The 22,446-nt window shown below is 58.3% G+C and overlaps 3 long non-coding RNA genes across 3 annotated transcripts; 1 reads left to right on the plus strand and 2 right to left on the minus strand.

The window, feature by feature from the left end:
• Positions 1-6,466: 6,466 nt before the first annotated feature.
• Positions 6,467-7,734, minus strand: LOC112544611 (uncharacterized). Its single transcript, XR_003087949.3, has 2 exons — positions 7,393-7,734; positions 6,467-6,699 (listed from the first exon to the last, which is right to left on the minus strand). It is a non-coding gene; the product is annotated as an uncharacterized LOC112544611 (long non-coding RNA).
• Positions 7,735-11,874: 4,140 nt separating this feature from the next.
• Positions 11,875-13,894, plus strand: LOC142827542 (uncharacterized). The gene is made up of 2 exons (XR_012902210.2): positions 11,875-12,218; positions 13,662-13,894. It is a non-coding gene; the product is annotated as an uncharacterized LOC142827542 (long non-coding RNA).
• Positions 13,895-20,243: 6,349 nt separating this feature from the next.
• Positions 20,244-22,446, minus strand: LOC142827543 (uncharacterized). Its single transcript, XR_012902211.2, has 2 exons — positions 21,875-22,446; positions 20,244-20,476 (listed from the first exon to the last, which is right to left on the minus strand). It is a non-coding gene; the product is annotated as an uncharacterized LOC142827543 (long non-coding RNA).

The raw sequence follows: 22,446 nt of genomic DNA on the forward strand, positions 1-22,446 counted from the left end.
GCGAGAGGTGGACTGTTCAGACGGATACAGGCGTTGGTGGCTTGCGAAAGCCAACAGCCGATATTCACCCGCACAGAACCCTGCACCACGTCACCCTGGGAGTGTTACAGGGGCCCCCTAAGGCTGCCAGCGTCTGTCAGAGCCACCGTCCTCCTCCCCCTGGGCATGTGCATCCTGCTGCCCCGCGCCCCTGGAAGGGGCAGGACACCTGGGGAGAAGCCCTGGCCCCCTGAGACAGAGCAGTGGACCTGGTCTGCCTGCTATCAGGAGGGAATGTCCAGTCAATGACTGTGCTAATTAGCATGGCTCCAGGGACATTGGCTCTCAATTGCTTACTTGAGGAATGTGTCTGGAACTGCAAACCAGCCAATGCCATGGCTGCTGACATGGGACACAGGGATAGGTGTTGTGCTTAAAAGAAGCACCCGGGATCTTTTTCAGGGGGATGAGGCAACATGCCACATTTATTGAGAATACATAGACCAATCAATGCTTTATCATGTGCATAGGATACATTACACTCATGGGCTGTATCTAGACTGGCAAGTTTTGCCAGCTGTCTACACTGGCCACTTGAATTTGCGCAAGAACACTGATGATCTCATGTAAGATTGTCAGTGCTTCTTGCGCAAATAGTATGCTGCTCCTGATCGGGCAAAAGCCCTCTTGCGCAAATGCTTTTGCGCAAGAGGGCCAGTGTAGACAATGCGGTATTGTTGTGCATAAAAAAGCCCTGATGGCGAAAATTGCGATCGGGGCTTTCTTGCGCAAAACCGCGTCTAGATTGGCACGGACGCTTTTCTGCAAAAAGTGCTTTTGCGGAAAAGCGTCTGCGCCAATCTAGACGCGCTTTTCCGCAAATGCTTTTAATGGAAAAACTTTTCCGTTAAAAGCATTTGCGGAAAATCCTGCCAGACTAGACGTAGCCATGCAGTCTCTCTCTCACTCTCTCTCTCTCTCTCTCTCTCTCTCTCTCTCTCTCACACACACACACACACACGCACAGTCCGTCACACACACACACACACACACACACACACACACACACACACAGTCCGTCTTATTGTTACCAATAGTTGCTTCCCCTAACTGCACTGGCCAGGTGAGTTCGGTGTGGGAGGGGTGGAGCCAGGCTTCTGCTGATCCGGATCGATGCTTCCTTGTTGACAAGACAAAAACCCGGGGTCCCTCTGCAAGATGCCTCCTATTTATCCCTCTCATGCAGCCAGTTAGTCATCACCTCTCCTTTTTTAATGCTTCAAAGAGAGTTCTTTCAAGGGCAAGCTCTTGCTGCTGGACTCCCAAGGCATCTGTATGTCCTGTCTTCTTTTCAATGAGCTCGCTTCACAGGGAGTGTCTTGGATCTGAGTATCAGAGGGGTAGCCGTGTTAGTCTGGATCTGCAAAAGCGACAAGGAATCCTGTGGCACCTAATAGACTAACTGAAGTGTAGGAGCATAAGCTTTCGTGGGCAAAGATCCATTCATCAGATGCATGTAGTGGAAATTTCCAGAGGCAGGTATAAATATGCCAGCCAGAATAAGGCCTGAGATAATGAGGTAAATTCAATCAGGGAGGATGAGGCCCACTTCTAGCAGCTGGCTCCCAGGCCTTCTCCACTCTTGCAACTGGAGGTGCTCACCTTTCATTCTCCATTCACACCTCACTCATTTCAACCCGGCAATCAAGGTGTGATGGTCCCTGCAGTTGCGCCCGCTTGCCGTCAGAGACGGGAGTCCCAGTGGCGCCACGGCGGCTTCTGCATGCGGCGATCAGGGCGCCGAGAGCGCATGCGTGATAGGTCCAGGGCTGAAAGCGGCAGACCTGGGGACCCCAGGAGGAGCGGCTGGCACGCACGCCGGGCGAGGGAACGCTGCCGACCAGCACATACAAGAGGGAGGCAGCGGGGTGGAGCAAAGGGGGGGAGAGCAGGAGCTGGCGGTGCTGTCAACTCCCACAGGCAGCGAACTGCAACCCGGGGGCCGGGGAGCGCCAGGCCTTGAGGACACCCAAGCTGGCGAGGCTGCTGGCGCAGGAGCACCTCCAGGAGCTGGGTGAGGGAAGCTGGCGGACGAGCGGGCAGAGCAAGGGCCAGGGCCCTAAGGCTGCGAGAGCCGGAGTGGGGGAGCGACTGCGCAAACCACCCCGCCAGGACCGTAAGGGGGGCTGCAGTTGGGGGCCCGGACAAAAGGGTACAGACTGAAGGTGGGGAAGGGACGAGAAAGGACAAAGCCTGACCCCGCCACACAAGGAAAGGGGAGAGATCTATTCTTCTTCAAGACAAAGAGGATTTTCTTTACCTTAACTATTCCTAAGACCTATAATATGGGTTCCCAACCTGGGGAGGCATGAAGAAATTCTGGGGGGAGAGGGGCGAGTGGCGACTCAGTTCTCCCCTCCCCCCATCAAGGTTTCGGCCCCGGTCAGCGGTTCCTTTTTATTGCTCAGCAAGTTTTGCTGCTACTTTTGGGGGGTGAGGTGTGAAGGTTTCTCGAAAATCCAAAAGGGGGCGTGATGCTGAAAGGTTTGGGAACCACTGACCTATAACAAAAAGAGACAAGATCTCGCTCTCTCTTTCTCTCTCTACATATATAAAAGGACTTGCAAAATTTCTCTTAATACAAGGTGTGACGTAGTGGGGGTACCTGGCTGGTTTCTATGCTGCTGGCTCTGGGGTAACCCCCACTGGCTGCCGTGGGTACCACGACCCAGCAAAACAGGATGAGTCACTATGCAAACCAGTATGGCCAGACACCCCCCATGGAGAGGAACAAAGGAAGGTGGATGCTGCCCTGGCTGGGGGGCAGGGCTGGAAGAGGGTTAGTGAGTTGCTGGCTGGAAGCATGGAGGAGACAGCCTAGGGAAAGGGGCTGGAGTTTAGGGGCCCAGTCTCCCCCATCTCAAGGGGGCCTGAGGCATCCTAGCCCAGCTCTGTGACCAGATTACATCTGTGCTGTGCTGTATCCTGGAGAGGCAATAAACTTCCTCTATTCCATTGGCTGGTGCAGTCTGTTTGTGCCATTTTGGGGTGCAGGAGACGGGGGACCCCAACATGCCGTCACACAAGGTTACATGAGGATGATACATGTTATCCTATATATAGTAGCCCAGTGCCTGTGCGTCTGTAACGCTGACATACACGGCCACACCCCCTGGCTGTGTACATCAGCGCCCCGCCCCCCCTTCCCCTTGCTCCCTGGCGGTTCGGGCCCCACGGCTCCCCGGACACCCCCCACCCGCCAGCGCTGCTTCCCTCCCCCTTCCTCCGGGCCCCCCCATCCTCTCCACAGCCCCCAAACCCCCCCAGCTCTGCTTCCCACCCCGCTTCCAGTCAGCCCCGCCCCCTTCCCCTCCCTCCGTGGCATGCTGCGCCGCTCAGGTGAGCGGCGCTCCCGCCGGGCAAGCAGTGGCAAGAGGCCCTTTGGTGTTCTCGCTCCCCACACCCTTGCCCCGCTTGCTCCCCCACCGGGGCCCAGCCGGAGCACCGCTCAGGTGGGCCAGATGGGAGCGGCGGTCAGCTGAGTGGCGCAGCACGCCAGGGAGGGAGGGGAAGGGGGCGGGGCTGGCCAGAAGGGGGGTGGGAAGCAGAGCTGGGGGGGGGATCGGGGGCTGTAGGGGAGAATGAGGGGGCCCGGAGGAAGGGAGACTGAAGCAGCAATGGCGGGGGAGGGTGTCCGGGGAGCCGTGGGGCTGGCCGGCAGGAAGAGGGGGTGGGAAGCAGAGCTGGGGGGGGAATCGGGGGCCGTGGGGCTGGATGGGAGGAGGGGGACAGGAAACAGACCTGGCGGGGGGGGGGTGCAGTCACAGGCCGCCTGCCGCCGCTTGCTCCCCCACTGGGGCCCAGCTGAACGCTGCTCAGGTGGGCCCAGTGGGACAGGAAAGGGGGCGGGGCGGTGACGTACACAGCCAGGGGGCGGGGCCGTGTATGTCACGCCCCCCCCTTCCTCCTCCCACTGTGGCACTGAGTAATGCGCCCCTCAGCCAGGCCGCCGCGGGAGGGGGGGGCAGTGATGTAGACAGCCCCGCCCCCTGGCTGTGTACATCACCGCCCCGCCCCTCCTCTCCTCTGCAGCGGCGGCCCGGCTGAGCGCGCAACACTCGGCCGAGCCGCCACGGAGGGAGGGAAAGGTGGCAGGACGGTGACGTACACGGCCAGGGGGCGGGGCCGTGTATGTCGCCGCCCCCTTCCCCTCCCACTGTGGCACTCAGCTGAGTGCTGCGCCCCTCAGCCGGGCCGCTGGGGGAGCCAGCAGCGCAAGGGGCTGTTTGGGCTCCCCCGGAGTGGGAGGGAAAGGAAGGGTGGTGATGTCCACGGCCCCGGCCCCAGCCGTGTACGTCACCGCCCCGCCCCCCTCCCTCGCGGCAGCCCGGCTGAGAAGGCAGCACTCAGCCAAGCACCACAGCAGGGGAGAAGGAGAAGGAGAAGTGGGGCGGGGAGAGACAGACGGGAGAGAGAGGCAGGAGGAGAAGAGAAAGGGAGAGTGAGAGGCAGGAGGGGGAGAAGAGAAAGAAAGAGACGGAGAGAGAGGCAGGAGGCGGAGGAGAGCTGAGAGGGGGGAGGCAGTAGGAAGAAAGCGAGAGAGAGAGAGAGAGAGACAGAGCGAGAGAGCTCAGGAGAGAAGACCTGAAAATCCCGTCTTATGACGGGCTAATTGGCTAGTATGGAAATGTTACAGAGATTTATCCACATAGGTCACTTGGCCATGTGACCTGTATCCAGACGATACTAGGGATGGATATAAAATGCCATGAGGCCAACTCCATCTGGCCTTCAATTCTGCTGCTGCTTCCAGATGCAGCCTTGCGAGGAACAGCGAGCTGGGAAGAATCATTGGCCAATCCTGACAAAGGTTGCACACCAGAGACTTTTAAGATACCAGTTTCTCCCATCTCTGCTGAGAGTCTGCATTGAGACCTTGGTGATTTGATGCATGTAACGTATTCTCCTTAACAACCTCACTCTCGTGCTTTGCTTTCTTTTAGTAATAAACCTTTAGATTTTAGATTCCAAAGGATTGGCCCAGCGTGCTCTTGTGGGTAAGATCCAGAGTGTGAATTGACCGGGGATCGGTGGCTGGTTCTTTGGGACTGGAAAGACCCGTTTGGGGTAGGTGAGATTGGGTTCGATAACCCTTCATCTGTGTGCAGGCCCAGGGCTGATAGTGGCACAGGGAGAGCTGGGGTGCCAGAGGGGTTCTGCTCGTGAGGCTTCCTGCTGGCCGGATTGGTAGCTGAAGCGTTTGGGGTGACTGGTGTGTGGCCTATTTGGGAAAGGTCTCCAGACAGGAGCTGTGAGGAGCCCTGGTTCTGAGCAATTTACCCTGAGCATACGCCCTTAGCAGTGTCCAGACCCGGCCGAGTCCATCACAGTAGCCATCTGGGGACGGCACCAGGGAGTTTCCAATTGAGGAAAGGACGTGGGAGAGGGTGGTGGCCAGGCCATGAAAATACAAGTTTTCCCAAGGAGCCATTTTCCCCAAGGCTGGGCACACAGGTGAGCACGCAGGGCGCTATGACCAGGGGGCACCTGGTAAGAAGGCGTTGCGGGAAGGGGCCTTGGCAGCCCCCAGGAAGTTGGCTGGGACCCTCGCTTCCAGCGCAGTGTTTTTATTCATTGCAATACTGGGCCCCCCGGCCTCTGATGCTCAGCACCCAGAGATTTCAGCCCCAGCGACTGGGAACAGAACCAGAGCTCCCCCACCCACCCAACTCGCTCTATCTGCCCGCAGTGGGGCGGGGAGGCTCAGACAGGGCCTGGGACTGCTCAGGCAGAGCCCAGGGACTGGGAGGAGACTTGGGGCACTTTGGGGGTGGGTGGGGAAGCCTGTCCCTGAGCTGTCCTGGTCTGTGTCCCCACAACCCAACTGGCAACTTTCCTGTGGGTCCCAGCAGGGCAGTGAAGGCCTGAGTGGGCCACGGAGACTGAACTCTGCCCGTCCCCATAGGAAATCCCCCCCAGGTCAGAACTGAGGTGCACTAGACTGGGGCAGGCAGAAAGAGGCTGTGTCCACACTGGCACTTTTACTCAGGGCAGGTGAGCGATGAAAAGCGCCGGCTGGGCACCCCCCCACCGGTGGGAGCCCCACTCCTCCAGTGGGAACCTGGGGCCGGTTTTATCCCGTGGCGGGAGAGCTCTCCCCCGGCGATAACGGGGCTGCACTGCTCACCCGGCAACAGCGTGGCCGCAGGGGCCCTGCCGTGTGGCTGTGAGCGGCGCGGTGCAGACGGGGCCTTCGGGGGCTTCTCCTCCCACAGCCCCTGCCCACCCAGCGCCTTCCCCCCGCACCACGTCCCTGCGCAGACGCGAGGGCAGGGAGGGGCCAGTTGCTTTTCTCTCTCCTGAGCCGTTTTGCAGCCTCGGCTCCGAGGTGACCGGCCCTTCCCTGGGCCCTCGGGGACAGGCCTGTTCACAGCCCCTTGGGCCGCTCTGCACGATGGCCCCACACACGAGTGACCCACACGCCAAGGCCAGGCCTGCTCTCGTTTAATGGGGGGAGGGAACGACATTTCTGTGGGGAGTCGGGGACCCGCTGCCGCGGCTGCTCCTGGTCCAGGGCGGGTGGATCCCTCCGGGCTCATTTCCATTTGAAGAGGGGGAGGCAGCAGAAGGACTTGGGGCAGTCGTACGTGTAGGTCTCATACTCGTATTTGCCGCATTTCCAGTCGCAGCGACCAGCACAGCCCTTCTTCTGCCCTAGGCCTGCGCCAGACACAGAGAGTCCGGGTTAGAGACAGGAGCTCTGCTCACAGAACATGAGACTCCACCATCCCACAGCGGTTTACATGGACCCCTTGAGATGGGGGAGACTGGGCCCCTAAATTCCAGCCCCTTTTCCTAGGCTGTCTCCTCCAAGATCCCAGACAGAAAATTAACTCTCTTCCAGCCCTTCCCCCCAGCCAGGGGTGGCATTCCGCCTTCCTTTGTTTCTTTCCCTGGGGAGTAGCTGGTAGGACAGGTTGAGAGACCCTTTTTGCATAATGACTCACCCCCGGCCCGGCTGGGCCGTGCTACAGACAGCAGCCAGTGGAGGTCACCCACAGCCCACTGCCCAGCATAGCAACCAGCGAGGTACCACCACTACGTCACACAGGGAGAGTCAGTCGAACTCCACTGAGGGCAATGAGGGAAGAAGGTCCATGGTGCGGGGAGTGACAGGTTCCCAGAGACAGGGACCCAGAGAGCCAGATGCTCAGGACTGTCTCAGCCACGGCTCATCTAAACATGCCCAGACAAGTGGACACCCACGTGGTGCTCACAGTGGTCCTGGCTCAGACTGTCCCCAGAACATGCCCCCCCCCCACCAGACACTGCCGGGGAGCCTGAGTCCTTCCTGTTACCCGCCGATCCCCCTCCTCCGTCCCTATTCCCGCCCCTCCCAGAGCGACAGCTCACCTGGAGCAGCCAAGGAGACCAGCAGGAGAACAGCAAACACCAGGTGGAGGATCCTCATGGCTGGAGGGGGCTGGGGTCTCAGCAGGGCTGCAGAGCAGAGGAGCAGAGAGGGAGGCTGGAGGCCGGTGAGGTGCTGGGCTGGGGATCCCGGTATTTATAGAGAGTTTGTTGGCAGAGAGCAGGGGCTGGGGGAGGAGCATGAACTCTCTGATCTCCACGTGTGCGTTGGTCCCTGCAATGTCGCTCTGGCCCAGTGGGCCGCTCCCAGTGATGCAAACCCCCCACGTTCTCAGGGCCCTTTGGTCCCTGCCCCTCCCTCTGCCATGAAACCTGCCTGGTCCCTTCCCCCGGCATCCCGAGGTGGGTGGAGTTTCCCTGTAACACGTGCAGCTCCCCAGAGTAAGTGGGAAGGTGACAAATGATCTATGGAGGGTGTCGGTGGGAGCCCTTTGAACTGAGTCTGTGAGTCAGAGGGACCTGATGGAGACTTGTAATTCTGAACATCATGGGTCGGAGCCCAGCATCACACAGGCAGGTGCCTTTTCATCTCCACACGTCTGCGTAACAGATCCTGCCTCACCTTTTCCCCTGATCCCCTGCACCACATCTTCCCCTGTCTCCTCAGTTGCTCCTCTCCCCCCATTGACCTCGGAGCTCCCTGCTCTTCCCCTTCTACTCATGAGCAGACCTCAGGAACTTTCACCCCCCAGCTCCAATGGGCTCCCAGTGGGTGTCGTTCAGACTTGTACTGCGACCACACAGGAGCAGAAAGCAGCCCTCCTGCATGGCAGCCTCGTGCCCCTCCCTGTGCTGCCTTTCCAGCTGCCCCATTCCAGCCCGCTCAAGCCCTCCCCACCCCAGAGTTGCCTAAGGGCCCAGCCAGGAGATGCGCTTGCTGGTGGGACAGCTCGTCTTCTTTCCTTCCCCCGGAGCACCCCACATGCTCTGAGATCCCCTGCCCCCACTCCCTGCTCTCTGCGTGTGACATAAGGGGTCTCTTCTCTCTGTCTGTGCCACAGCCCTGTAGGCCATGCTCCTCAAAGGGGTCTCCTGCAGCCGGAGCTGGTGCATGCTTCTTGCCACTTTAGGGTCTTGTAACACTATGGCTTTTCTGTAGCCGTGTTGGAAGGCCTGTGCCAGGCCTGAACCAAAACCGCCTTCTGCAGCCAAACCGAAGAGTAGCAGGTATCACTGTAAGGCCTGGAGTCATATACTCACAATTCCATTTAAATTGCATTACCAAGTGTCACCCCAGGCTGTGAGGAGGGGACTTTGCCCTGATCGCTCCCCAGTGTCACCAGATAAAGAAACAGATCCCAAGCTGGGTAAAGAAAACTGAAGTCACCCCCTTCTGTCTGACGAGAAACTGCTTATCCATGGAGAACATTGTGGAAACCTCGTCCTATGATCATTGTCACTACACTTTCCTATTGTTTGACGGTGTGATATCTGTCTGGTTTGTAACTGTGTCTGTCTGCTGGATAATTAATGTCGCTAGGTGTAATCAATTAAGGTGGTGGGGTGTGATTGGTTAGTTAATTTTGTTATGATTGGTTAGTAACATTTCACTAAAATAATTGGTTACGGTCTAGCTAAGCAAGACTCAGGTTTCATTGGATAAACTGGGGTTCAAGAAGGAGAAGAAGGAGGAAGATCATCAGAAGGAAGAAAAGGCTGGAAGAGGCCCAGGAGGAGAGGGGAAGACCTGGAAAAGAAGAACTCACCTCCGAGACACAGCCTAAGACCAGAATAGTAATAGAAATGTAGCTGTGTTAGTCTGGTGGAGCTGAAGCAAAATATAGGACTATGTAGCACTTTAAAGACTAACAAGTTGGTTTATTAGATGATGAGCTTTCGTGGGCCAGACCCACTTCCTCAGATCAAATAGTGGAAAAAAATAGTCACAACCAGATATACCAAAGGATACAATTAAAAAAAAAAAGAACACATATGAAAAGGACAAATCACATTTCAGAACAGAAGAGGGATGGGGGCGGAGGTAAATATCTGTGGGCTAATGATATTAGAGATGATAATCGGGGAAGCTATCTTTGTAATGGACCAGAGAGAGACTGGTATTGCCTGGCCAACAGGGGAAGTCTGCCTGCCTTTATCAGGATTGGTGAGCATGACCCTGTGCGTAGCATGTGCATTCTGCTTGTTTGGGAATTGTCAATAAATAGAGAATAAGGGCATTATTGTGTGAGGCTCATTCATTGGCTAAAGATCCTGCCACCCTGCAGGTTGTTACATCCTGAGCCCTAGGAATTGGGTAAGGGTGGGTGTATAAATTCACAGGGTTGCACCTTGAACTGGGTGTGTCCCTACAGTGTGGAAGGGGTAGAGAAATTTGTGCGGGTAACAATCTGGGTACAGACTGCCACTGCCCCCTGCCCACAGTAGCCAGACTGCTAGAGTCCGCTCCATGCATCAGACTGGGCACTGCTAGGGTAGGGTCCTTTTTGGACTGGACTTAATACAAATCCCCACCGGGTAATAGACTTCCATACAATTCCTGCCGGGAGGAACAGCTGTCAGGCAGCAAAACTGTACAACCAGTTGGTTGACAGAATCACAGAATCCTAGAACTGGAAGGGACCACAAGAGATCAGCAATCATCCCATCCACGGCCCTCACAGCAGGGCCAAGCAGCATCCAGATCATCCCTGACAGGTGTCTATCCAACTTGCTCTTAAATATCTCCAGCGAGGAAATTCCACAGCCTCCCCAGCCATTTTTTTCCAGTGCTAAACAACCCTGACAAGAAGTTTTTCCTAATATCCAGCCTAAAGCTCCATTTCTGCAACTTAAACCTGATGTTTCTTGTTCTATCATCAGAGGCCACGGAGACCAATTTTTCTCCCTCCTCCTTGTAACACCCTTTGAGGAACTTGAAAACTGCTGTCACGTCCCCTTGCAGTCTTCTCTATAAGGGTATGTCTACACTACCCCCCTAGTTCGAACTAGAGGGGGTAATGTAGTCATACGGAGTTGCAAATGAAGCCTGGGATTTGAATTTCCCGGGCTTCATTTGCATGAAGCCGGCCGGCGCCGTTCCACGAGGCGTACAGCTAGTTCGGATAGGAAGCCTAATCTGAACTAGCTAGTTCGTGCCGCGTGTAGACGCGCGGCACGCAGTCCGAACTAGCCGGCATTTAAAAATGGCGCCGGCTGGCTTCATGTAAATGAAGCCCGGGTGTAACGGGGTGGAGCAACCCCGCCACTTGCTAACGCCACCCGAGGCAGCCAGCGGGGGGGAGGCGGCGAGCGTCCGGGCGTCTGAGCGAGAGGGGAGTGGCGCGTCATCAGGCGGCGCCTAGGCGCGCCGACGGTGACGTCACGGGCGCGCCGCCGGAGGGGGAGGGAGGAACCCGGAAGGGGGGCGAATGGCTAAAAGGCGCGGCAGCGGCCAGAGCAGGGGAGGGAGGCCGAGAGGGTCCCGGCGCCGGAGGTGGAGAGAGGGAAGAAGCCCAGGCAAGGGGGAACCCCGGAGGACGAGTCCCCGACTGGGGCTAGAGGGCGATTTCCGCGGTCTCGTGCCGGCGGAGTGGAGCAAGACCCAGGGCGGGCCGTGGAACCCGGGAGCAGGTGTGTTTGGGGTACTAGCCGCCCTGCTACCACTGAGAGGCACACTCTCGGTGTTAGGGCCCTGGGTCGGGGTCCGGAGAGAGGGTGGGCCCGGACCCCCAACTCCGCCCAGGAGGTTCAGAACTGGGCGGCACGTTGAGCAACTCTGAGTATCAGTGGGTTGAGGGGCGGCCCACGCCCCCCACCCCGCGACACCGGGAAATTCAAATCCCTAACAGACTAAATAAACCCAACTCTTTTAAAAAGCAACAAATTATCTGGTAGAACTTTATAGACTAACAAAACTTGTAGATGGGATCATGAGGAATCTCCACCTCGAGAGATATTTAAGAGCAGCTTAGATAGACATCTCTCAGGTATGGTCTAGACAGGGCTTGGCCCTGCTGTGAGGGCAGGGGACTGGACTTGATTACCTCTCAAGGTCCCCTCCACTTCTAGTGTTCTGTGAGTCTATGATTGTACAAACAAAGTTAACATGCTGAAACAGAGAAACTTTCCCTTCCCTATCAAGACAAGTGGGTCTGAACCACTTGAGTGCACATAATCTCTAAGGTGCGCTGGGTCTCCTCCTTATTTTTTCTGAACCAGACTCACACAGCTGCCCCTCTGGAAAGTGTAACAAGTGGACTGCTCAAGTCTCTGTTACGTGGACGTGTGGAGATGAAAAGGCACCTGCCTGTGTGATGCTGGGCTCCGACCCATGATGTTCAGAATTACAAGTCTCCATCAGGTCCCTCTGACTCACAGACTCAGTTCAAAGGGCTCCCACCGACACCCTCCTGGATCAGCGCTTTGTGTTCAGTGAGAAAACAAGTGTCATTTGTCACCTTCCCACTTACTCTGGGGAGCTGCACGTGTTCCAGGTAAACTCCACCCACCTCGGGATGCCGGGGGAAGGGACCAGGCAGGTTTCATGGCAGAGGGAGGGGCAGGGACCAAAGGGCCCTGAGAACGTGGGGGGTTTGCATCACTGGGAGCGGCCCACTGGGCCAGAGCGACATTGCAGGGACCAACGCACACGTGGAGATCAGAGAGTTCATGCTCCTCCCCCAGCCCCTGCTCTCTGCCAACAAACTCTCTAGAAATACCGGGATCCCCAGCCCAGCACCTCACCGGCCTCCAGCCTCCCTCTCTGCTCCTCTGCTCTGTAGCCCTGCTGAGACCCCAGCCCCCTCCAGCCATGAGGATCCTCCACCTGGTGTTTGCTGTTCTCCTGCTGGTCTCCTTGGCTGCTCCAGGTGAGCGGTCGCTCTGGGAGGGGCGGGAATAGGGACGGAGGAGGGGGATCGGCGGGTAACAGGAAGGACTCAGGCTCCCCGGCAGTGTCTGGTGGGGGGGGCATGTTCTGGGGACAGTCTAAGCCAGGACCACTGTGAGCACCACGTGGGTGTCCACTTGTCTGGGCGTGTTTAGATGAGCCGCTGCTGAGACAGTCCTGAGCATCTGGCTCTCTGGGTCCCTGTCTCTGGGAACCTGTCACTCCCCGCGCCATGGAAATTCTTCCCCCATTGCCCTCAGTGGAGTTCGACTGACTCTCCCCGTGAGCCTTGAGGAAGAAGGTTTTCAATTATCGCAATTACACGTCGAATCTCCCCCTGCCCAGCAGGGTCTGCGCAAACGGCAGGAGATGGGTTATGATGCCCCATGAGGCTGTGCAGGGCCAGGCTCTGCCAGCGCCTCCCCAGCGGCCAGCCTCTCCGCCCGCCGCCAACTTTGTGCCTCATTTCCCCAGCTGCTCCTTTCTCTCCTCCACCAACCGCCACGTCCCTTCCTCCCTCCCCTACATCCCCCTTATCCCCTCCAGCCAGCCCCTCCCACGTTTCTCTGCGCTCTCCCCGTCCCTCTGTGCACCTCTCAGCACCTGCTCTCTCCCCTGCCCCCACCTGGCCTGGCCCTTCGCAGCCTCCCTCCTTTCCCCTCCACGGCCTGGTCCTCAGTATAAAATGTCTCCCCTTCCACTTCACGCACTGGCTCCACGGCCCAGCGCCTCTCTGTTCCTCTCTCACTGCTGCCATCTTAACTGGCCCCTCTGCCCCCTCAGGACTTATCCCCCCTCCCTCCACTTTTACACCTTGTCTCCACCGCCCAGCTCCTCTCCATCCTCCTCACTGCTCCCATCTCAGCCGGCCCCTCCGCCGCCTCTGGGCTTCTCCCCAACCCTCCCTTCTGCCTTTTCTCTCTTGCCAACAGCATCTCACCTTGATCCTAGCACCCCCCAGCTGCCGCGCCCCCCCCCACCCCAGCCTAACACTCTCACACAGCCACCCCTGGCCTCCGACGGCATCCATGGGAGCCAACATCTGAAATGCAGGAAATGGCGGGAACCCCATTTTCCTTTCCAACGGGCTCCCCCAATTCCCTTCCCCCAGAACTGATTCTGGGGTTTCTCAGGGGATCAGGTGTGAGGTGGATGCAGCCCTACTGCCTGTCAAGGCAGGTGTCACCCTGCGGGGGCTCTCCAGGGGACACTAACCGTGTGGAGGCCGATCCCTCAGGAAGGGGAAGGCAGCCCCCACCGCGCTGAGCCGCCCTTCCCCTCTAGGGCAAGAAACGGCCCCTCAGCTGCCCCGTCGGTCTGACCCCTTGGGACGGGCCATGGATAGGAGTGTCCGTGTAAACCGCTGTGGGTTGGTGGGGTCCCATGTTCTGTCTCTAACCCGGACTCTCTGTGTCTGGCGCAGGACTAGGGCAGAAGAAGGGCTGTGCTGGTCGCTGCGACTGGAAATGCGGCAAATACGAGTATGAGACCTACACGTACGACTGCCCCAAGTCCTACTGCTGCCTCCCCCTCAAAAAGTGGAAATGAGCCCGGAGGGATCCACCCGCCCTGGACCAGGAGCAGCCGCGGCAGCGGGTCCCCGACTCCCCACAGAAATGTCGTTCCCTCCCCCCATTAAACGAGAGCAGGCCTGGCCTTGGCGTGTGCCGTGTGGGTCACTCGTGTGTGGGGCCGTCGTGCAGAGCGGCCCAAGGGGCTATGAACAGGCCTGTCCCCGAGGGCCCAGGGAAGGGCCGGTCACCTCAGAGCCGAGGCTGCAAAACAGGCTCAGGAGAGAGAAAAGCAACTGGCCCCTCCCTGCCCTCGCGTCTGCGCAGGGACGTGGTGCGGGGGGAAGGGGCTGGGTGGGCAGGGGCTGTGGGAGGAGAAGCCCCCGAAGGCCCCGTCTGCACCGCGCCGCTCACAGCCACACGGCAGGGCCCCTGCGGCCGCGCTGTTGCCGGGTGAGCAGTGCAGCCCCGTTATCGCCGGGGGAGAGCTCTCCCGCCACGGGATAAAACCGGCCCGACGAGGGGCCAGAGTTCACGCCATATTAGCAAAGTGCCCAGCTGTGCTGCGCTGTCCAGACTGATGCTTCTCATCGTGAAATGATTTGTCATTGGGCGGGGGAGGAGAGAGGGGGCTTTATCAACCCCCTGATGAAAAACATTTTAGCCATGAAAATGCCCGTGTAGAAACAGCCTCACGCTGCCATCCCAAGCCCAGTGCACCTCAGCTCTGACCCGGCGGGATTTCCTCTGCTGCCCAGCCAGAGTTCAGTCTCCCTGCCCCACAGGAAAGTTGCCATTTGTGTTGTGGGGACACAGACCAGGACAGCTCAGGGCCCGGCTTCCCAACCTGCCCCCAAAGTGCCACAAATCTCCCCCAAAGGTCACTTTTCAGTAGGGAGGGTTAGTTTAGTCCCATGTCGCACTCAGTCCCCGGCCTCTCTCCTGAGACCCCCAGATCTGTCCTCACTGCATCAGCTGAGCCATGTTTGTGTAAACTCAGACCCCAGTCACAGTGCTGTGTGCTACCCACTGTCACCTGCGCTGCTCAGCCTGTGGACAGGGCGACAGGGCCCTTCTCCACCCACTGCAAAGGGACGGGCCTCAGTTTCCCTCTTGCTCCCGAACGCCTTCCCATGCAGCCAAATGATTTGTCAGAGTCACATCCCCAGAGCCTTCCCTGGGGACCGTTGCAGACAGGAGCAGGAGGGGACTGTGCGCAGAAGAGCCACCCCGCTCGGGACACTGACCCTCCCCCCATGGCGGAGTGGGGGTCCAGCTGTGTTAGCAAGGGGCTGTGTTAGCAAGGGGGCGTCTGCCAATGGCCATCCTGCCTCCTCCCAGACTCTGCGCCTCCTCGCACTTCCGACCTCCCTCCCTGGGGGCAGGTCTCTTTGCCGCCTCCTTCACTGCACACGCAGAGAAACACACATGGTCCAATTTTTCAAACAAAGTGACAGGGGAGAGATTAGGATATTGGACTAGACAATGCCTCAGTCTCAAAAAAAGTGCCAGAGCGTATTCTTCAGCAGAAATCACTTATCAAAGATCCACAAGCAAAGATGGGAGAGAAAGCCTGCCACTGAATAACGATCTGCCAATGAATCGGTAATGACACATCTGATAAATGGGCTCAGAGAGGAAAAAACATCAACCACAGGCCTAAGCTCTCTCCTGGATAGGTCTCACCTGCCTCCAACAGGGTATGTCTACACTACAGCACTAATTCGAACTAACTTAATTCGAATTAGTTAATTCGAACTAAGCTAATTCGAACTAACGCATCTAGACCTAAAAACTAGTTCGAATTAGCATTTTGCTAATTCGAACTAGCATGTCCACATTGAGTAGACCCTGAACTGGGGTTAAGGCTGGCCGGAAGCAGTGCCAGCAGGGCATCAGGTTAGGACTTAGAGCGAGGAGCTGCTGTCTGAGGCTAGCCGAGGGATGTGCTTAAAGGGACCCGACCCCCACCCCAGACAGACAGTTCTCAGGGTTCCCCGCTTGCAAAGCAGTCCTGGCTTGGAGTGCCCTGAGGCCCACACTCGGCACATCACAGCACTCGGCCATCAGCCCAGCTGCACTTGCCGCAGGCTGCCATCCGAGGGGGGTGTCAATCAGGGGGCTGCAGGAGAGTGTCCACCCTGAGGAGCCCGCAGAGCCACCCCAGTCCTCCCCATCGGGGGCTCGTACCCCATTCCTCCTTCACCTCCTTCCACTTACCCCTCCCTAGCCCCCCTTCCTGATGTACAAAATAAAGGACATTTGTGTTCAAAAATAGAAACTCTCTTTATTGAACAAAACTCGGGGAGACTGGGAAAAGTAGGTGGGAGAGGGAAAGAGAGAGGGTGGGAGAGGGGAGGGCAACTAAAATGATCAGGGGTTGGGAACAGGTCCCATATGAAGAGAGGCTAAAGAGACTGGGACTTTTCAGCTTAGAAAAGAGGAGACGGAGGGGGGATATGATAGAGGTCTACAAAAGCATGAACGGTGTGGAGAGGGTGCATACAGAAAAGTTCTTCATTAGTTCCCATAATAGAAGGACTAGAGGACACCAAATGAAATGAATGGGTAGCGGGCTTCAAACTAATAACAGAAAGTTGTTCTTCACAAAGCAAATAGTCAACCTGTGGAACTCCTTGCTGCAGGAGGCTGTGAAGGCTAGAACTAGAACAGAGTTTAAAGAGAAGTTAGATAAATTCATGGAGGTTGGGTCCATGGAGTGCTATTAGCCAGGGGGTAGAAATGGTGTCCCTGGCCTCTGTTTGTGGAAGGCTGGAGATGGATGGCACGAGACAAATGGCTTGGTCGTTGTCTTCGGTCCATCCCCTCTAGGGTACGTAGTGTTGGCCGCTGTCGGTAGACAGGCTACTGGGCTAGATGGACCTTTGGTTTGACCCAGTACGGCCATTCTTATACTTTTATGTTCTAAACTAAGGGCTCAGGGTCGGGGTCTCATTTCTACACACTCGACCACCTTGATTTTCATGCAAACCTGCTCCTGGGTGGCCAGGCTGGCAGCTATCCTGTCGTAGATGGCCACTTTCCTGTGCCTAGTGCGGAGGTCATGGACGTTGGAGGCTGGGTGCTGGCAGGCTTGCACCTGGCACGGGCACCGTAACCAGACCCTTTAAGGGCTCTGGGGCTGGGAGGGGGGCAGTAGAGTTTCCCTGGTGGTGCCCAGAGTGGCCACCAGGGCAAGCTGGGGAGGGCTAGCTTCCCACTAGTTCGAATTAAGTGGCTACACAGCCCTTAATTCGAACTACTTAATTCGAACTAGGCATTAGTCCTCATGGAATGACGTTTACCTAGTTCGAATTAAGCATTCCGCTAGTTTGAATTAAGTTTGAACTAGCGGTTTGTATGTGTAGCGCCTAGCAAAGTTAATTCGAACTAACTTGTTGTCACCCCCTGACAGGGGTCTCCGCAGGGCTCAGTCCTTCCCCGCCAGCATGGCCAGCGGTAGCCCCCATCGTCTAACCCAGGGCTACTTAATATGCGGCCTGCCAGCCAAATGCAGCCCCGCGGCCTGTTTGTTTGCGGCCCGTTTGTTTGCGGCCTGCAGTGCAGTTTGGTTTTACGCAGAGCTCAACACGTGGCCCAAACAAGTGGTCGATATCACAGGCGGCATGCGTTGTCATTTCTGTTCAGATGTGGTTTCGTCGTTAAATTCCTGGACTGTCATTGCTCATTAAAAGTGCTGTCATATGGGTGGAAATTGGGTCACTATTGCATTTTATAAATTTAGTGGAGATTGCCTATCTCCTAGAACTGGAAGAGACCTTGCAAGGTCATTGAGTCCAGTCTACTGCCTTCACAGCAGGGCCAAGTACCATCCCTGACAAATTTTTGCCCCATCTCCCTAAATGGCCTATGCAAGGATTGAACTCACAGCCTTGGGTTTAGCAGGCCAATGCTCAAACCACTGAGCTATCCCTCCCCTGAGATCTCAGCAGAACTGACTTAAATGGAGCCTGCGTGTTGTGTAGTCTTGCCTGAATCTTTGTATTCATGCCCATCAGTGGGAAAGAAGCTATTTGCATGTACTTGCATATAGAGTTGCATGTCTATGCAACCACACGTAAGCTGCGGCCCTCGGCATGTGCTGTGAGTATCACTGTGCCCCCAGGGCTTCCAATGTTGAGTAGCCCTGGTCTAGCCCCTCGTTTCAGGGGCAAGCTGCACCCCCTGTCCGCGATTCAGAGTGGCTGGGGGACCCAGACACTGGCAGCAGCCTTGTCCTGCCCCCTTCCCTAGCCCTTTGCTGCTCACGCTCTCTGGCCCACGGCCCCATCTCAACCCTTGTGCCCAGGCCGGTCCAGCCTGCAGGTATCAGGCTGGAGCCTCCTCTCAGCTCCCCTGAGCCTGCCCAGACCATCTCTGTGCAAGGAGCTTCTCCTAGGGAAACATCCTGCCCCACCCAGGCCAGCACCCAGCTCTGCTCTGCTGAGCAACTCCTTATATACAGGGCTGCCCCCGCAAGCCGTCCTCTGATTGGCTCCCTCTGAGTCTCCCCCTGATTGGCCGGGGCTCTGCACAGGCACCCCCCCCCCACCCACGGCCTGATTTAACCCCTTGTGGCCGCAGTGGGGCAGCCCCACTACTGCGGGGGAAGCCAGGGAGGTAGACAAAGGCTCAGGGACAAAGCAGCATGGCTGGGCTTTGGAGCCCTTGGCGGCCGACTTGCAGGGCCTTGAGCGGGAACCCAGAGGAGAGGCTGGTCCTGGGTCCCTACCAGCCACTGAGGTCATGGCCCAGGCCAGGCAGTGGCCAGCCTGGATCAGTGGGTCAGGGAAAGACGTTGCTGCCTGGCCCCAGAAGCGGCCATGTCGGGCGGCCCAGCCAGAGGGCCAAGTGCCAACGAAGAGGCTGCAGGCCTTGGGGCAGGAGAGGCAAATGGTGGGGCACAAAGCCTGGGGGCTGGGGTAGAGGTGGGAGTCAGTGGGGCCGGGGTGATGGTGATGGGTGTGGGGGAGGCAGCAGAGGAGCCGAAGGGACTGAGGGAAACCTCAGGAAGGGGTGGGTGCTGGGAAAGTGGGGAGGGAGTGAGGAGGATGTGTAGCCGGCTGGGGAAGGTAGCAGGGAGCTTCCGATTGGAGGGAGGAGAAGGGAGAAGGTAGCCAGTAGGCCACCAAAATACAAGTTTGCCCAAGGAGACGTTTCCCTGAAACCTGGGCTAAGGTGGCCAAGGTGATCACTAAGGTGGCCAAGGTGATCACTAAGGGTATGTCTAGACTCCATGACTCCGTCTAGACATGGAGATGAGTTTACTAGACAGAGGGAAATGAAACGGCGATTTAAATAATCACCGCTTCATTTACATCAACATGGCTGCAGCGCTGTGCCGATCAGCTGTGTGGCCGCACCGTGGGGCAGTCTGGACGCTCCGCAGTCGACAACGGAAGACTTTGTCGACCGCTCGGGTAAACCTCATGTAGTCTAGACATACCACAAGGGCGCTGTGACCAGGTGGCACCTGGTAAGAGGGCGTTGCGGGAAGGGGCCTTGGCAGCCCCCAGGAAGTTGGCTGGGACCCTCGCTGCCAGCGTAGTGTTTTTATTCACTGCAATACTGTGCCCCACGGCGTCTGATGCTCAGCACCCAGAGATTTCAGCCCCAGCGACCGGGAACAGAACCAGAGCTCCCACATCCACCCCACCCGCTCTGACTGCCCGCAGTGGGGCAGGGAGGCTCACACAGGGCCTGGGACTCCTCAGGCAGAGCCCAGGGACTGGGAGGAGACTAGAGGCACGTTGCGGAGGGTGGGGGGAGAAGGATGGGGGGAAGCCTGTCCCGGAGCTGTCCTGGTCTGTGTCCCCACAACCCAACTGGCAACTTTCCTGTGGGTCCCAGCAGGGCAGCGAAGGCCTGAGTGGGCCACGGACACTGAACTCTGCCCGTCCCCATTGGAAATGCCCCCATGTCAGATATGAGGTGCACTGAGCCGGGGTGGGCAGTGTCAGGCTGTGTCCACACTGGCACTTTCCTGGCTAAAGCATTTGTCACTCTGGGGTCTGATAAAAACACCCCGTGACTGAGAAACATTGTGGTGATGAGAAGCACCGGTCTGCTCAGCCCTACAGCAGTGGAACCAGCCCCTCTGTGGCGTGAACTCTGGCCCCTCGTCGGGCCGGTTTTATCCCGTGGCGGGAGAGCTCTCCCCCGGCGATAACGGGGCTGCACTGCTCACCCAGCAACAGCGCGGCCGCAGGGGCCCTGCCGTGTGGCTGTGAGCGGCGCGGTGCAGACGGGGCCTTCGGGGGCTTCTCCTCCCACAGCCCATGCCCACCCAGCCCCTTCCCCCCGCACCACGTCCCTGCGCAGACGCGAGGGCAGGGAGGGGCCAGTTGCTTTTCTCTCTCCTGAGCCGTTTTGCAGCCTCGGCTCCGAGGTGACGGGCCCTTCCCTGGGCCCTCGGGGACAGGCCTGTTCACAGCCCCTTGGGCCACTCTGCACGACGGCCCCACACACGAGTGACCCACACGGCACACGCCAAGGCCAGGCCTGCTCTCGTTTAATGGGGGGAGGGAACGACATTTCTGTGGGGAGTCGGGGACCCGCTGCCGCGGCTGCTCCTGGTCCAGGGCGGGTGGATCCCTCCGGGCTCATTTCCACTTTTTGAGGGGGAGGCAGCAGTAGGACTTGGGGCAGTCGTACGTGTAGGTCTCATACTCGTATTTGCCGCATTTCCAGTCGCAGCGACCAGCACAGCCCTTCTTCTGCCCTAGGCCTGCGCCAGACACAGAGAGTCCGGGTTAGAGACAGGAGCTGTGCCCACAGGCCCTGCCCACCATGCCCCCCTGCCCTCCTCCCACGGTTCTCACACAGCTCGGACGGGGGGCTGGCCCTGACAGCGTCACCCCGGTTCCCGGACACTCCTATCCATGGCCCGTCCCAAGGGGTCAGACCGACGGGGCAGCTGAGGGGCCGTTTCTTGCCCTAGAGGGGAAGGGCGGCTCAGCGCGGTGGGGGCTGCCTTCCCCTTCCTGAGGGATCGGCCTCCACACGGTTAGTGTCCCCTGGAGAGCCCCCTCCCCCCAGTGACACCTGCCCCCACAGATCCCAGAGCTCCAACCAGCTCCCGCCTCATGTTTATGAGGGACCCCAGAGTCATTTATAAGGGAGGGGAATACCGGGAAAAGGAAAATGGGTTTCCCCCATTCCTTGATTTCAGATGGTGGCTCCCTAGGAGGCTGACAGTGGCCAGAGGTGGCTGTGTGGGAGCCCTAGGCTGGTGGGGGCTGGCAGTAGGCAGCATGGGGCAGGGAGGACAAGGGAAGATGCTGTTGGCAAGAGAGAAGAGGCAGAGGGGAGGGGTGGGGTGTAGCCCAGAGGGGCCGGCTGAGAGGGGAGCAGTGAGAGGGATGGAGAGGAGCTGGGTGGTGGAGACAAGGTGTAAAAGGGAGGCAGGGGAGAGGTTTTAGGGGAAGGACCAGGCCGTGGAGGGGAAAGGAGGGAGGCTGCGAAGGGCCAGGCCAGGTGGGGGCAGGGGAGAGAGCAGGTACTGAGAGGTGCACAGAGGGACGGGGAGAGCGCAGAGAAACGTGGGAGGGGCTGGCTGGAGGGAAGGGGATAAGGGGGATGTAGGGGAGGGAGGAAGGGATGTGGCGGTTGGTGGAGGAGAGAAAGGAGCCGCTGGGGAAATGAGGCACAAAGACTGCGGCGGGCGGAGAGGCTGGCAGCTGAGGAGGCGCTGACAGAGCCTGGCCCTGCACAGCCTCATGGGGCGTCAAAACCCAGCTCCTGCCGTTTGCACAGACCCTGCTGGGCAGGGGGAGATTAGACGTGTAATTGCGATAATTGAAAACCTTCTTCCTCAAGGCTCACGGGGAGAGTCAGTCGAACTCCACTGAGGGCAATGGGGGAAGAATTTCCATGGCGCGGGGAGTGACAGGTTCCCAGAGACAGGGACCCAGAGAGCCAGATGCTCAGGACTGTCTCAGCCGCGGCTCATCTAAACATGCCCAGACAAGTGGACACCCACGTGGTGCTCACAGTGGTCCTGGCTCAGACTGTCCCCAGAACATGCCCCCCCCCCAGACACTCCCGGGGAGCCTGAGTCCTTCCTGTTACCCGCCGATCCCCCTCCTCCATCCCTATTCCCGCCCCTCCCAGAGCGACCGCTCACCTGGAGCAGCCAAGGAGACCAGCAGGAGAACAGCAAACACCAGGTGGAGGATCCTCATGGCTGGAGGGGGCTGGGGTCTCAGCAGGGCTGCAGAGCAGAGGAGCAGAGAGGGAGGCTGGAGGCCGGTGAGGTGCTGGGCTAGGGATCCCGGTATTTCTAGAGAGTTTGTTGGCAGAGAGCAGGGGCTGGGGGAGGAGCATGAACTCTCTGATCTCCACGTGTGCGTTGGTCCCTGCAATGTCGCTCTGGTCCAGTGGGCCGCTCCCAGTGATGCAAACCCCCCACGTTCTCAGGGCCCTTTGGTCCCTGCCCCTCCCTCAGCCATGAAACCTGCCTGGTCCCTTCCCCCGGCATCCCGAGGTGGGTGGAGTTTACCTGGAACACGTGCAGCTCCCCAGAGTAAGTGGGAAAGTGACCAAGGACACCTTGTTTTCTCACTGAACACAAAGGGCTGATCTATGGAGGGTGTCGGTGGGAGCCCTTTGAACTGAGTCTGTGAGTCAGAGGGACCTGATGGAGACTTGTAATTCTGAACATCATGGGTCGGAGCCCAGCATCACACAGGCAGGTGC

This window comes from Pelodiscus sinensis, chromosome 3, assembly GCF_052426305.1.
Source record: "Pelodiscus sinensis isolate ZL-2025 chromosome 3, ASM5242630v1, whole genome shotgun sequence".
Taxonomy (NCBI): Eukaryota; Metazoa; Chordata; order Testudines; family Trionychidae; genus Pelodiscus; species Pelodiscus sinensis.